This window comes from Gossypium arboreum, chromosome 11 (assembly GCF_025698485.1).
Source record: "Gossypium arboreum isolate Shixiya-1 chromosome 11, ASM2569848v2, whole genome shotgun sequence".
Classification (NCBI taxonomy): Eukaryota; Viridiplantae; Streptophyta; class Magnoliopsida; order Malvales; family Malvaceae; genus Gossypium; species Gossypium arboreum.
The window spans coordinates 93,287,800-93,302,025 of NC_069080.1; positions in this window are offsets into that span (position 1 = coordinate 93,287,800).

Here is a 14,226-nt window from a genome sequence, read left to right on the forward strand (position 1 = left end):
CCTGTCTAGGACAATGGCATCGATATTTGATTACATGTAAGACCACATTTGGGACGTTGGCGTTGTACAAAATTTTTGAGTTATCCGCGTATCCTTATGATTCCGAACGGTTCAATGTGTATTCCGAGAAAATAGATGACTATGTGAATTTGTATCCGACTCAGGTACGTTTGAATTGTATAACATGTTTGAGAATGAAAGGTAAGAATATGTACCTTGATGAATATATGATATAAGTATGAGTTACTATGAGAATGAGTTATGATATGTATATGTGAGTTATGTTCAAATGAAATATAAGAGATATATGGTTAAGCGAATGTATTTTGCCTTAAATTTTATGAATGAATTGGTGTTATTTGTTAAGTTTATTTGTATATGGCTTACTAAGATTTTGAAAACTTACTTTGTGTGTGTTTCCATTTTTTTATAGATATCAAAGCTACTGAGAGCTCAGGGATCGTCAAAGATCATTACCATACTATCAAACTTTATTTTGGTACATTTTGAAAGTGTAAATATTGAAGTATGGCATGTATAGGCTAGAGGTAGTTGAATATGTTTTGTGATGTGTATATTTAGCCCTGTGATACGGCTTAATTATGGTTGAACTTATGCTTTGATTTTGGTATATGTTATGGGACACAAATTATGCTTATGTGATGTGTTTATGAATGACCAAATGAAATGGACAATTGTGGTAAGTTTTGATATGAGCAAATTTTTTAAATTGGTAAATTTATAGCATATGATTGAATGAAAAAAAAAAAAAGAGGTTATAGAATAAATGTTTAGATATGATTTTGTCTTATGTTTTGGCATAATTTAGTATGACTATTAAGCATGAAATTGGTTGATAATGTTATGACATGATTGGTGTAAGATTTGTTATTAAAATTGGTTGAAATTATAGTGCAAATGTGCTTGGTTTGATGCTTGTTGGTTTGACCCAAATTGGGTGGCAAATTGGCTTTTCAAATGGCCTATTTTTGTCCTCATGGGCAGAGACACATGCGTGTGTCTCAGCCATGTGTGATACATGGTCATGTTCCATGACCGTGTGTCCCCTGGGCTACCCTATGATTTTAAGTCAGTCTTGAGTACGGCCAAGGCACACGGGCATGTCTTGTGGCCGTGTGATTAAGTCAGTATGTATGCCCTGATTTGACACGGTCTAGACACGCGGGTGTGTCTAATGTCGTGTGAGGAGCACGGCCTGTTCACACGGGCGTGTGACCTGTGTAACTTAGAAAATTTATTCAAGTTTCGAAAAATTTTGTATGTGTTCAGTTTGGCCCCGAACCTTCTCCAAAGCATGTTTAAGGTTTCGTAAACCTTCTAAAGGGACTATTTGTGTATGAATTGTTATGATATCATGATGTATGATTTATGATTTTGTAATGTTTTGATTTATTCGGTAACGCCTTTAACCCTTGTCAGGCGAAGGACACGGGTTAGGGGTGCTAGACACAGCCTAACTACACGCCCATGTACTCGGCCGTGTGTCACAAACGGTCTAGACACACGGGCGTGTGTATGCTAGTGTAGACAAAATAAAGCCATTTCTAGCTTCATTTCTCACCCAAAATCACACCAAAGACCTGCACTTAAAACTCACATCCAATACCAACCATTTCAAGCATTTAAATTAAGCAAACTCCATCATTCAACAAGGCATAGCATTACATTCATATATGTTTATAAACTTACCTTGGTTTAACTTAAGCATTAACATCATTTGATCACATATACTTAACATAACACATGTGTATATATCATCATAACCATCTTAATCATACCAAAATAAACCATTACTAGCCATTCCAACGGCTAGGTTACAAAACATCATTTTCAAGCCACTATTGGCCAAGTTGTCCTATACATGCCATTATACCAAAATGATTCTTCTATAAATACCCAAAATAGATAGTAGACAGTGTGACTATACTCCAATGATCTCCAACCTTCGCAAGCTACCGAGTAGTATAAAATAGGGGAAAATAAAATGGAGTAAGCATTATATGCTTAGTAAGTTCGTATAACAGAAACTAAACTTACCAATCCCGTTTATTAAATCTAAGCATACAAATCATGTTTTTCCATCTATTTGGCATAATTGCCTAAACACATGCATTCAATCAAACATGTTAATCACAAAATCTTCATATACATCAAGTAAGGATAGATGAGCTCATCATCAAATATTCTTTCAAGAAATTATCATTTCATCTCATAATACTCATACCATGTCAAGAGTTGTGTCTGTTGAATCATTGAAATCCCGATGGATGTTCAAGTGGTACACTCGAGGTGTATGATTCAATAACCCATCAATTCTTTTTCAAGAGTACCCTTTAGGGCACTTAATCAAGGAACACACTCTCGAGCCACATGACATATAACAGGATTACCAGTCCAGGCTAAATCCTTTATATAACGTATGCTTAGAAGAGCTCAATCAAGATTACCAGTCCTGGGTAAACCTTAATTGTAACATATAATCGAGAGGTATTATATCAGGATTACCTATCCGAGCTAAATCCTTTCCATAATGAGGTCAATAGGATTACTCGTCCGAGTTAAATTCCATTTGCAACAAATGCAGGACCTCATTCATTTCGGGGAAGCACATATATTCATCAGAATTCAATATGCAGACGGAGCTTAATCCTTTTTCACCATTACAAGCATGTATTCAATTTATCATTATAGCAATTAAATAACTCACATCCATATAAGTCACATTACATACAAACACAACAACCAATTTAACATATTTTCATGTTCAATTAAGTTACACGAACTTACCTCGACACTTATTTGCGTAAGTAATCTACTAATCCGAAACCTTTTCTTTTCCTTGATCTAACCTCAAAATTGTGTTGTTCGGATCTATATGAATAACTTTAATCATGAATTTCAAACATTTTATACTCATTTGGACTCAATTTACATCCTAGGAAAAATTACCATTTTGCCCTTAACTTTTTCATAAATTTTGATTTCGTCCGTAGGCTTGGAAAATGAAATTTGTGCAATTTACTCCCTATTCCAAGCCTAACCAGAATCCCATCACAAACTTTATAGCACATGCTTTTATAAAAATTCAGAATGTTTTCATCAAATTTCACAACTTTACATTTTAGTCCTTCAATCATATTTTCATCAAAAATCACTTTGTAAAAGTTGTTTATCTATCAACAACCTTTCATTTTCTACCAAAAACTTCTAATTTTCAGCATATTCATCCATGACCCAAATTTCATACCTTGACAAGTTTTCAAATTAATCCCCCAAATAGATCGATTAAGCTACCCCAGTTTCAAAAATATCAAAATTACTAAAAACGGGACAAGGAAACATACCCAATTAAGCCATGAAAGTTTCTTCTCTCTCTCCTAGGGTTTCAATGTATTTTTGGGGAAGAAGATGAGAAAATAAGATGATATTTCTTTTATCATCTTTTAATTAATTAAATTAAGTCAATTTCTAATTTAGTCCTTGCCCTTTTTCTAAATTTCCGTGGATGAGTCACCAAAATATCTACATAATTTTCTTTAATGCTCTAATTACCATATAAAGACCTCTAGTTTTGAATTCCATAGCTATTTAATCATTGTAGCTACTAGAATTCAACTTTTGTATTTTATATGATTTAGTCCTTCTCGTAATTAAACACTTAATCGATAAAATTTTCGTATCAAAATTTTCACACGACATGTCTATCATAATACAGACCATATAATAAAAAAAAAATTATTTTCGACTCGGATTTGTGGTTCCAAAACCATTGTTTCGATTTCACTGAAAAATGGGCTGTTACAAAAGGATTATACGATTTGGTCAAAAGGAAAGCTAAGCCCAAGATTTGTGGGACCCTATGAAATTCTAAAAAGATCTGGTCAGACGGTGAATAAGTTGGCTTTACCTTCTGAACTATCAAAGTTTCATAATATCTTCCACATATCAATGTTACAAGGGTATAGATCCAACCCCGAACATGTGCTACAGACTGATGAGCTTGAGATTGAATCAAACCTATCTTATGAGGAAGAACCTGTAACAACCCATTTTTAGTGAAATCGAAACAGTGGTTTCGGCACCACAAATTTGAGCTTGAAAAAAATTTTATTTTAATATTATTGCATGGTCTGCATTATGATATGAATGTTATATGAAAAAATTCTGATAAGAAAATTACCGACTATGTGTTAAATTAGAGAAAGGACCAAATTCCATAAAATGCAAAAGTTGAGTTCTAGTAGCTATAAGTACCAAATAGCTATGGAATTCAAAACTTGAGGTCCTTATATGTTAATTAGACCATTAAAGAGAAGTTATTAGATATTTTTGGTGATTCATCCATGGAAAATTAGAAAAAGAAAATGATGAAATTGGAAATGAGAAAAATTAAATGATGATAAATAATTAAACAGAAATATCTTCATATTATTGCCATCTTTATCCCCAAAGCTTTATGGAAACCCTAGGAGAGAGAAAGAAAACTAATTATGTAACACACTTAACCCGTATCCGTCGTCAGATTAGGGTTATGAGGTATTACCGATCTTATTGCAATTCATACAGATTCACATTGTATTACAATTCGAGATTTATGATTACATCAATGTTTATAACAAAATCAACTATCAAAGCTTAAATATTCAATCATTCATAACATAGCATAAATAAGATATAATCCAAATATATCAAACAACTTATACATATACAAAACATACAATAAATCAACAACTTCATTATTGAATATTAAACCTATTTTTTATGATGTATTCTTACAGGATATACATCAATTGAAATAAATTTCCTTATCAACAATTTTTTTATTTCATATATGTGGCATTAACATATTAATCTATATGAAACTCATATATTTTACCTATTAATACCAAATAAAAACAAGCATTCAATTATAAGTAAACTCGCTTCATTTCTTGGTCTATTCAACAGATATAAATCATTGTACACATTCACAAACTTTCACGTAATTAGGAAGTTCATATAGCCATTACATATGTATATAGCATCCATAAATATGAACATCTTTATACACATGTAAAGCATATAAAAATATAACTAATCTGATAAGGTCGAATGCCATGTACACATGTCTTAACTTAATCCATAAGTGAACACCAAAATTTGTGTCATACATATGTCTTAATCTTTACCTAACGATTTCATAATTTACCTTAACTCAAATAACATCCATAATGATCCATACGGACGAATACATAACATCATCACGAATATCATGTATTTTGGTTACACTCTCGATATAGACTCAATACAAGACCAAACATATATATATATAACCTAATCAATATATTCATGCCACATCCGGATTCAACAACTAACCACAAAATGCAAACAATTGCATAAGTTATAATCAACCAGGACACATTACATAATAATCAAAAAGAACTTAAATCATAATATATCGAAACCGAAACTAAACATAGAAATTAAGCCATTTTCACATGGCCTTATACACAACCAAAGTTCATTATTTCAAAATAAAATCCAGCCTATACATGCCATAGTTCCAAAATGCAACTTATAAAATATCGAAAGCAGTCGATAGTGTGATAGACTTTGCTAACGATCCCCGAGCTTGTAACTTGAATCCAAAATCTATAAAATAGAAATAAATATACACAATAAGCTATTATAGCTTAGTAAGTCATAAGCAAACAAACAACTCATTGATATTATCAGCTTAATTAAACTAAACCATAATATAATATAGTTATTACATTTAGTTGCAACTAACATGTTTCATAATTAATGCTTTTTCATACACAAACACCACATTGGCCAAATGCTAATATAATCCAATAATTATTTATCATTCGACCTTCAAGCCAAAATGTCAACATATATATATGCCGAATATACATACACTTATATACTTGAGCTCAAAATCATAATATAACATCATATATATACATATCTATATGGTCAAATATACATGGTCTTGTATATACCTATTGAAAAATCAATTGTATAATATTCATATCATTCATTCATAAAACCAAACACATATATCATGGTCACATAAATCCTTTATTTGCATCACACATGACTTAAAACAAATAGCCAAATTACTTACTTACCTTATTTTAGTTAGGTAACCAACTATTTCATACGTGATTGTTTCCACCCATTTTACACATTCGGTCACAACTTATCGATGCTCGATGAACCATTCAGAATTAGAAGGACACCTGGACAATCACACATATACCATACAATGCCAACGTCCCAGACGTGGTCTTACATGTAGTCACATATCGATGCCACTGTCCCAGATAGGGTCTTACTCATACACATATATAGAAGTCACATATCGATGCCATGGTCTTACTCGTACACATATATCGGAATCCTATGTCATGACATATGTATCCTAACTATTCCTAAGGTTATACGGGGCTTTCAAACGTCATAACTCAATTGAAACGAATTCAAAAACATAGTAATCAAGCTTATTCACATTCAGCTATAGCATATATAAAATCATATATTTCATTTCAGCATATATATATTACATTTAGTTAAAATTAAGTACGTCTATTTGCTTATAAACTTACCTCAGACTATGTAAAATGGAACGGGATAGCTTGTAACACCCCTATCCCGTAACCGTCGCCAGAATAGGTTAAGAGGCATTACCAGACTCATAACACAGATCAGAACTGTAACACCCTTTATGTAACACCCCTAACCCGTAACCGACATCGGATTAAGGTTACGAGGCATTACCAAATAGGCAAAACATTTCAGACAAATTCAAAACCACATATACTATTTAACATCATTTCATAAACAATCATCTCTAATTATGGTCTACGAGACCTAAAATATAAATTTAAAGAAAGGTCGGAACTAAACCGAACTTATTCAGAATTTTCAGAACTTAACCAATTCTTTCAAACTGTTAAAGTCACACGCCCGTGTGACTAGGCCGTGTGGTACACACGGGAACTAGACACGCCTATGTGAACCAGCCGTGCCAAAATAGGTCCTATACTGACTTTTTCACACGACCAATAGGCATGTCCATGTACTATGGCCGCGTAATACATAGCTTGCTACTAACTTTAGCCCACGGCCATATGACACGCCCGTGTGGCCTGACCGTGTGGCACCAAGCAGGCTTGATTTAAGCCAATTTCCTACCCCTTTTAGAGGTCATCCCTACAAGCCATGATAGACAACATTTGTACTTAAATTTTCAACCAATTCCATACTCACAACATGCTTCATTATAACAAAAACATATTAGTTCATAAAACACTACAACCATACACCATTTGGCACCTTCAACCAAAAACGAAAACTATATCCAACATTTCATTTGCTAGCCAACTCCCATGGCATAATATATACACAACAAAACTTAAATACATAGACCTTCTAGCCTATACATGTCATACTTTAAAAGATATACACTTTCAAAAGTACCAAAATGAGATCGATAGTGTGGTGACGATCCTCAACTATCCCCGAGCCTTCAGTAGCTACGATAACTATAAACAGACAGTAAACACACAGAGGAAGCTACAAAGAGCTTAGTAAGCCAAATACAATTCAACCATAAAGATTCATAACCATTTCATAGAATATTTCATACTTAACCATGCACCTTTGTTTGCATATATGTCATGCTTCATTTCCAATTCTATACATATTTCACAGAGACAGAGTTTTTCATATTCAGAAATTTAGTACGATACAAATGTACCTGCAGAGGTTATACATTTCATATACTCAATCTCAGATTTTGTTTGCTATCATCAAACAGGTCAGAAACGATACAGATGCTCATAAACAAGTACAATGCCGACGTCCCAGACGTGGCCTTACATGTAATTCAATATCGATGCCACTATCCTAGATAGGGTCTTACACGAAATCAGATACGATGTCGATATCCCAGACATGGTCTTATATGTAAATCTCAATCGAGGCCTGTGTCCTAGACACGGTCTTACACGATGTCTTAGACAGATGTTAACTTTTCTTAGAAACATACAGAGCTTTTCAGATACTAACATATTATCATACTTTACTCCAAATATATGCATCCGGAACTCAAGGACATCCAATACAGTTTACAGTTTATATGTGCAGAATTTATTTCAATTAACACATAATTGTAATTTGACTTACCTCGGACGGATTTTGGATAAAACGAGTCGACTATTCAACTATTTTGGACTTCCCCCGATCTAAGTCTGATTTTCTTTGTTCTTGATCTAATACAATACAAATTAAACCATTCAATCATTCATTTCATTCAATATAACCCATATACACATATTTAGGGCACTTTGCATTTTAGCCCTTACATTTTCACATTTTGACAATTTAGTCCATTTTTCATAAAATCACAAATATGCAAAATTTCTTTGTAACAAAGGCTAGCCGAATTTTCATGACTCTCATACAAGTCCATATAACATGTTTAATTCACAATTTAATCCTTCAAAACCTCATTTTCAAAATTTAACCCAAATAGCTCAATTTTATCAAAAACTCAAAGACAAAACTTATGAACCATCTACCAATCCTTCATAATTCATTCAGAAACATCACAAAACTCATGATATCAACAATGGCATTTCATGAAATCTTTAACAGAAATAGAAATTCAGACATAGGTTTCGAAGAATACGAAGCAACGATCACAAAAACGCAGAAATTATCAAAAATCGAACAAATTTCATACCTCAATTTAGCTACCAAAGTGCCGAATGTACAAAAGCTTCAAACCCTTCTTTTTTTGGCTAATTTTTTAGCTATTATCCATGATAATAAGCCACCTTTCTGTTTTCATTTTATTACAGTAAGCATTATAATCACCTTTTACCATTTTGCCCTTAATGATATAACATTAAATTCACTAACTACATGGCCATTTTTGTCCACCACTAAAACAAACGGTAAATTTGACATGCAAGGACTTTTATTTTAAAAGCCAAGCCAAATAGGTGCTTTAACATTTAGCACTCAAGTTTTACACTTTATGCGATTTAATCCTTTTTCATAATTAAGCACAGCAACAGAAAAATTTAATCACAGAAAGTTCGCAGATGTAAACTCACATATCACAGACACAGAAAATAATATTAAAATATTTTATTATTTTTTTTAGACTTGGATTTGTGGTCCTGAAACCACTATTCTGACTAGGGTCAAAACCGGACTATTACACCTTACCCGTACCCGAGACTAGGGATAAGTACGAGGCCTTACTGGACATATATACGAGCATAAACAAAAAATACGTGTTATAAAATTTTGTTTCAACTCAAAACAAACCCACTAACATTGTAGTGTCCAAATTTTGGGCCTACGAGGCCCTAAACAAACATTGAGAAAGGTTCAGGACAAACTAATCTGAAGTTAAAAAAAATTATTTTATTATTTTTTATGAGGTTATAGTATGAGTTTATTAGTGCATGAAAAATTTGGTGAGCTAATTTTAATGTTTTCTAGCCCAATTTCGAAAAAGGACTAAATCGCATAAAAGGAAAAAGTTGCATTTTAGTACCCAAATGAGTTAAATAGCTAAAGAAATTAAATTGAGGGCTTTTAAAAGGGCAATTACATCCTTTTTTATTAGTGTTGGCCAGCCATGTGATGGGTTTTAAGCAAATAGTCAAAGTATTAGGTGGATGATGTCATGATTTGGTGGTAAAATAATGCCTAAAAGCCTAGCTATCATTTATTTCTACTCCATACCTTTCTCCACCGAAAATATCATAAAAAATGGAGTTTTGAAGGCTGAAAATTTTCAGCAACTAAAAGCCCTCACAAGTAAGTGATTCTCACACCGTTTGTTGATGATTTTTGCATTTTTGAGACCCTTGAAGAATGAGTTTTCAAATGAGGGTGATATCTTGCAAAATAGTCAAGAGTTTAGAGTGTTGCCTTGAAAGGATTTGTGATGTTTATTGAGTTTTTATAGAGGAATATGAGTCCTAATTGTGTTATAAACAACTTTTGTAGAAGGTGTTAGCATGAAAACACCTAAATGGGCTATTTTGCATACGTTGTAAAATAGTTAATAAGTATGTGAAATAGTGATAATTTGAAGTTTCTATAATAGTAAAAATAGTTCGGTTAGGCCTAAGATACAACGAAATTCGATGAAAATCAATTTTCGGGCATAGGGGTAAAATGGTCATTTTACCAAAGATGTAAATCTATGATTGCTTAATCCTAATTAGTGACTAAATGAGTGCATATTGCCATTATAGATCAAGATTTACTAAATCCGAACCTAGATCGAGAGAAGGCCAAGCAAACCGACTAAACGAATAGCCAAGTACTTTTTGTAAACCGAGGTAAGTTGTATGTAAATGATACAACTACACTGTTAATACTTGTATTCATATCGCCATTGAATTGATATTGTATGAGTTGTCAAGTTATGAATTGACAATGTCTAGTAATATTTGAGATAATAGAAATATCCCGTTAAAACATTAGGATACGAACTGGATATTCGTGCCAAGGCATTGGGTGATTTTTACGCCAGTGTAAGACATGTCTGGGACATGCTTCGGCCACATTATGAGAGCCAGTGTAAGACCATGTCTGGGACATGCATCAGCCATACTATGATAGCCAGTGTAAGACCATGTCTGGAACATGGCATCGGCACAAAGATGAGTGCCAGTGTAAGACATGCCTAGGTCATGCATCAGCCCCGACAGAGTTAGCCAGTGTAAGAAGTGTCTGGGACACGCATCGGCTAAGAGTTGTGCTAGTGTAAGACATGTCTGGGACATGCATCAGCACGCGTATATGAGAGCCAGTGTAAGACCATGTCTGGGACATGGCATCGGCAATATATCCCATGTTAAAGGTTCATAGAATATCCAGTAGTATTCCAAATGTTTCAACGATGAGAGTTATAGATCAATTTTGATAAAGAAAGAATAATCATGTTGTGAGTGGTACAGGTACCTATATGGTAAGCATGAGTAACGAGCTTCATTTAGAGAATGTGACTCGAGTAGATGATAATGAGTAAGTTAAATTATGTTTACCTTTGAGCTATAAGTATGATGACTAATGGTGAGATTGTTGTTGTATATTTATTTATATGCAACTTACTAAGCTTTATGCTTACCCTCTTTCCTTTCCCTATTCTTTCAGTGTTATCAAGCTAACTTAAAGATCCCTTAAAGTCAGAGATATCGATCACACTATTGGCCACAATACCCAGTATAGTCGGATTTATATTTTTGACGGTGGCATGTATAGGGCTAGACTAGGATGTTGTATTAAGAGAATGATTCATGTATTTTGGCTAAAGTCAAAGGCCCTTCATTTTGTAATCAAGCCTGGAATAATGGCTATTATTCATTTTGATGAATGCATATAATGTTCTTTCTATGGATGAATTAGTGCCCATTGTGATGAGATTTATATATTGAAATGATCTTGTGTAGGTTGTGCAAAATGGGTGACAAAAAAGGCTTGGGAAATAGACTAGTTTGTCCACAGGGGTAAGACACATGGGCGTGTGTCTAGGCTGTGTGTGACACACGCTTCACACCCATGGGCGTATGTTATGGCATTCCGTCCCCTACACTTAAATTTTTAAAGTCACTTTAGAACACGGGTAGGCCACACAGGTGTGTTCCCAAGCCGTATCATAAAGTCAGTATGCATGCTTGTAGCATAAGAACAAGAGACACGATCGTGTGTATCAGCCGTGTGATAGACACGGTTATAGGGCACGGGTGTGTTCGTGGGCCGTGTGGTTTTGGCAGAATGCTTATGATTTCAAACACAGGTTCGGGACACGGGCGTGTCCCTAGCACACGGTCGTGTGTTCTATACCCACACGGGCGTGTGGAGTCTTGATGCACAAAAATTTTCTAAGTTTTCATGAGGTCTCAATTGGGTTGCAAACAACCCTGAATTTATGATTGGGCCTCGTAAGCCCATATACAAGATAGTTGCTTGTGAAAAGAGAAGTTTTTAAATTGTTTGAAATTTCACGACCCATTTTTATACAGTTGGTTGAGTTTAATTCAGGTAGCACCATGAACGCTATCCTAGCGTCGGATACGGGTAAGGGGTGTTACATTTTCGTTTGTTTTCAAAAGATGAAGCTTTAGAAAAATTTATTACTTTCTGTAAAATTATTCAAAACCAAGTGGGATATTCAATTTCAAGCGTAAGAAGTGATCATGGAAAAGAATCTGAAAACCCTGCCCTTGATAATTTTTGTAATAAACATGGTATTTTTCACAATTTTCAGCACCTAGAACTCTTCAACAAAATGAAGTTGTTGAGAGGAAAAATAAGACCTTAGAGAAAGTGGTTAGACCCATGTTATGTGAAAATAATTTGCCAAGATATTTTTGGGCGGAAGCTATAAACACTTCTTACTATATTATAAATAGAGCTATGGTTAGGCCTATTTTAAAGAAAACTCCTTATGAACTTTTTAAAGAAAGAAAGCCTAACATAAGCCACTTTCACCCTTTTGGTTGCAAATGTTTTGTTTTGAATAATGGAAAAAATTTTAGGAAAATTTGATGCCAAAAGTGATGAAAGTAGTTTTCTTAGTTATTCCACTAATTTTAAAGCTTAGAGAATTTTTAACAAGAGAACCCTTGTTATAGAAGAATCTATACATGTTATTTTTTTATGAATCTAAATCTCCTTCTAGAAGGGAATCTATTGATTTTAATGATGTAGAAATATATCAAGTTGACCAAAATCAAGCATCATGTGAAGATTAAGGCATAAGTAAGTTGGTTCATTAACTTATAATTGATGAACTCCAAGAACCAACTTACGTTGAAACAGAATCTAGTCACCCAAGAGAGCTTTCTTATGTTAATGATGGACACATTCTAAAGGGGTAATTACTAGATCTTAAATTAGAAATACTTGCAATTGTGTTTCTTTCATTTCTTGCATAGAACCTAAAAACATTGATGATGCTTTAAATGATGAGTTTTGGATAATGGCTATGCAAGGAGAATTAAATCAATTTGAAAAAAAAAAACAAGTATGGAATTTAGTTGATAGACTTAGTGATCATCCAACTATAGAAACTAAATGGATCTTTAGAAATAAACTTGATGAAAATGGTAACATTTTTAGAAAAAAGGTTAGATTAGTTGCCAAAGGATATAGCCAAGAGGAACGTATAAACTATGATGAAACTTATGCACTGGTAGCTAGGTTAGAAGCCAAAAAGATGTTATTAGCTTTTGCATGTTCAAAAAAATTTAAATTTCTTCAAATGGATGTCACAAGTGCATTTTTAAATGATTTCATAAATGAAAAAGTTTATGTTTTTAACAATCTCATAGATTTGAAAATCCAAATTTTCCAAATCATGTTTTCAAATTGTCCAAAGGTCTTTGAAGTAAGCTCCTAGAGCTTGGTATAAATTCCAATTTTTAATTGAAAATGGTTTTAGAAGAGGCAAAGTAGACACAACCTTGTTCATAAAAACTAAAGACAAATACATTTTAGTAGTACAAATTTATGTTGATGATATTATATTTGATGCTACAAATGAACTTCTATGTTAAGAATTTTCTAAAATTATGCAAGGTGAATTTGATATGAGCATGATGGGTGAGCTCAACTTTTTTTTTTAGGCTCAAATCAAGCAAACTAAAAATGACATATTCATCAGTGAAGCCAAATACATCAAATAAATGCTTAAGAAGATTAAAATGTAGGACTTGAAGCCTCAATCAACACCAATGAGCATTTCAACAATGCTTGATAAAGAGAATAAGGTAAATGTGTTGACACTAAACTTTATAGGTCTATGATAGGGTCATTGTTTTATCTTACCATTAGTAGACCGAATATAATGTTTAGTGTTTGTTTATGCTCTAAATTTCAATCATCCCCTAAGGAGTCGTATTTACAAGCCATTAAGAGTATCTCAAGGTACCTTATGGACACTCCAAATCTAGTATTTTGGCATCCCAAAGATTCATCATTTAGTTTTCATGCTTACTTCGATGCAGGTTTTGGAGGATGCAAGTTAGATAGAAAAAGCATTTCTGGAACATGTCAATTCTTAGAAAACATGTTTGTTTCTTGGTTCTCTAAGAAACAAAATAGTGTAGCTTTGTCCACAACCGAAGCGGAATATGTTGTCGTAGGTAATTGTTGTGCTCAAATTCTTTGGATGAAGCAATAATTAGT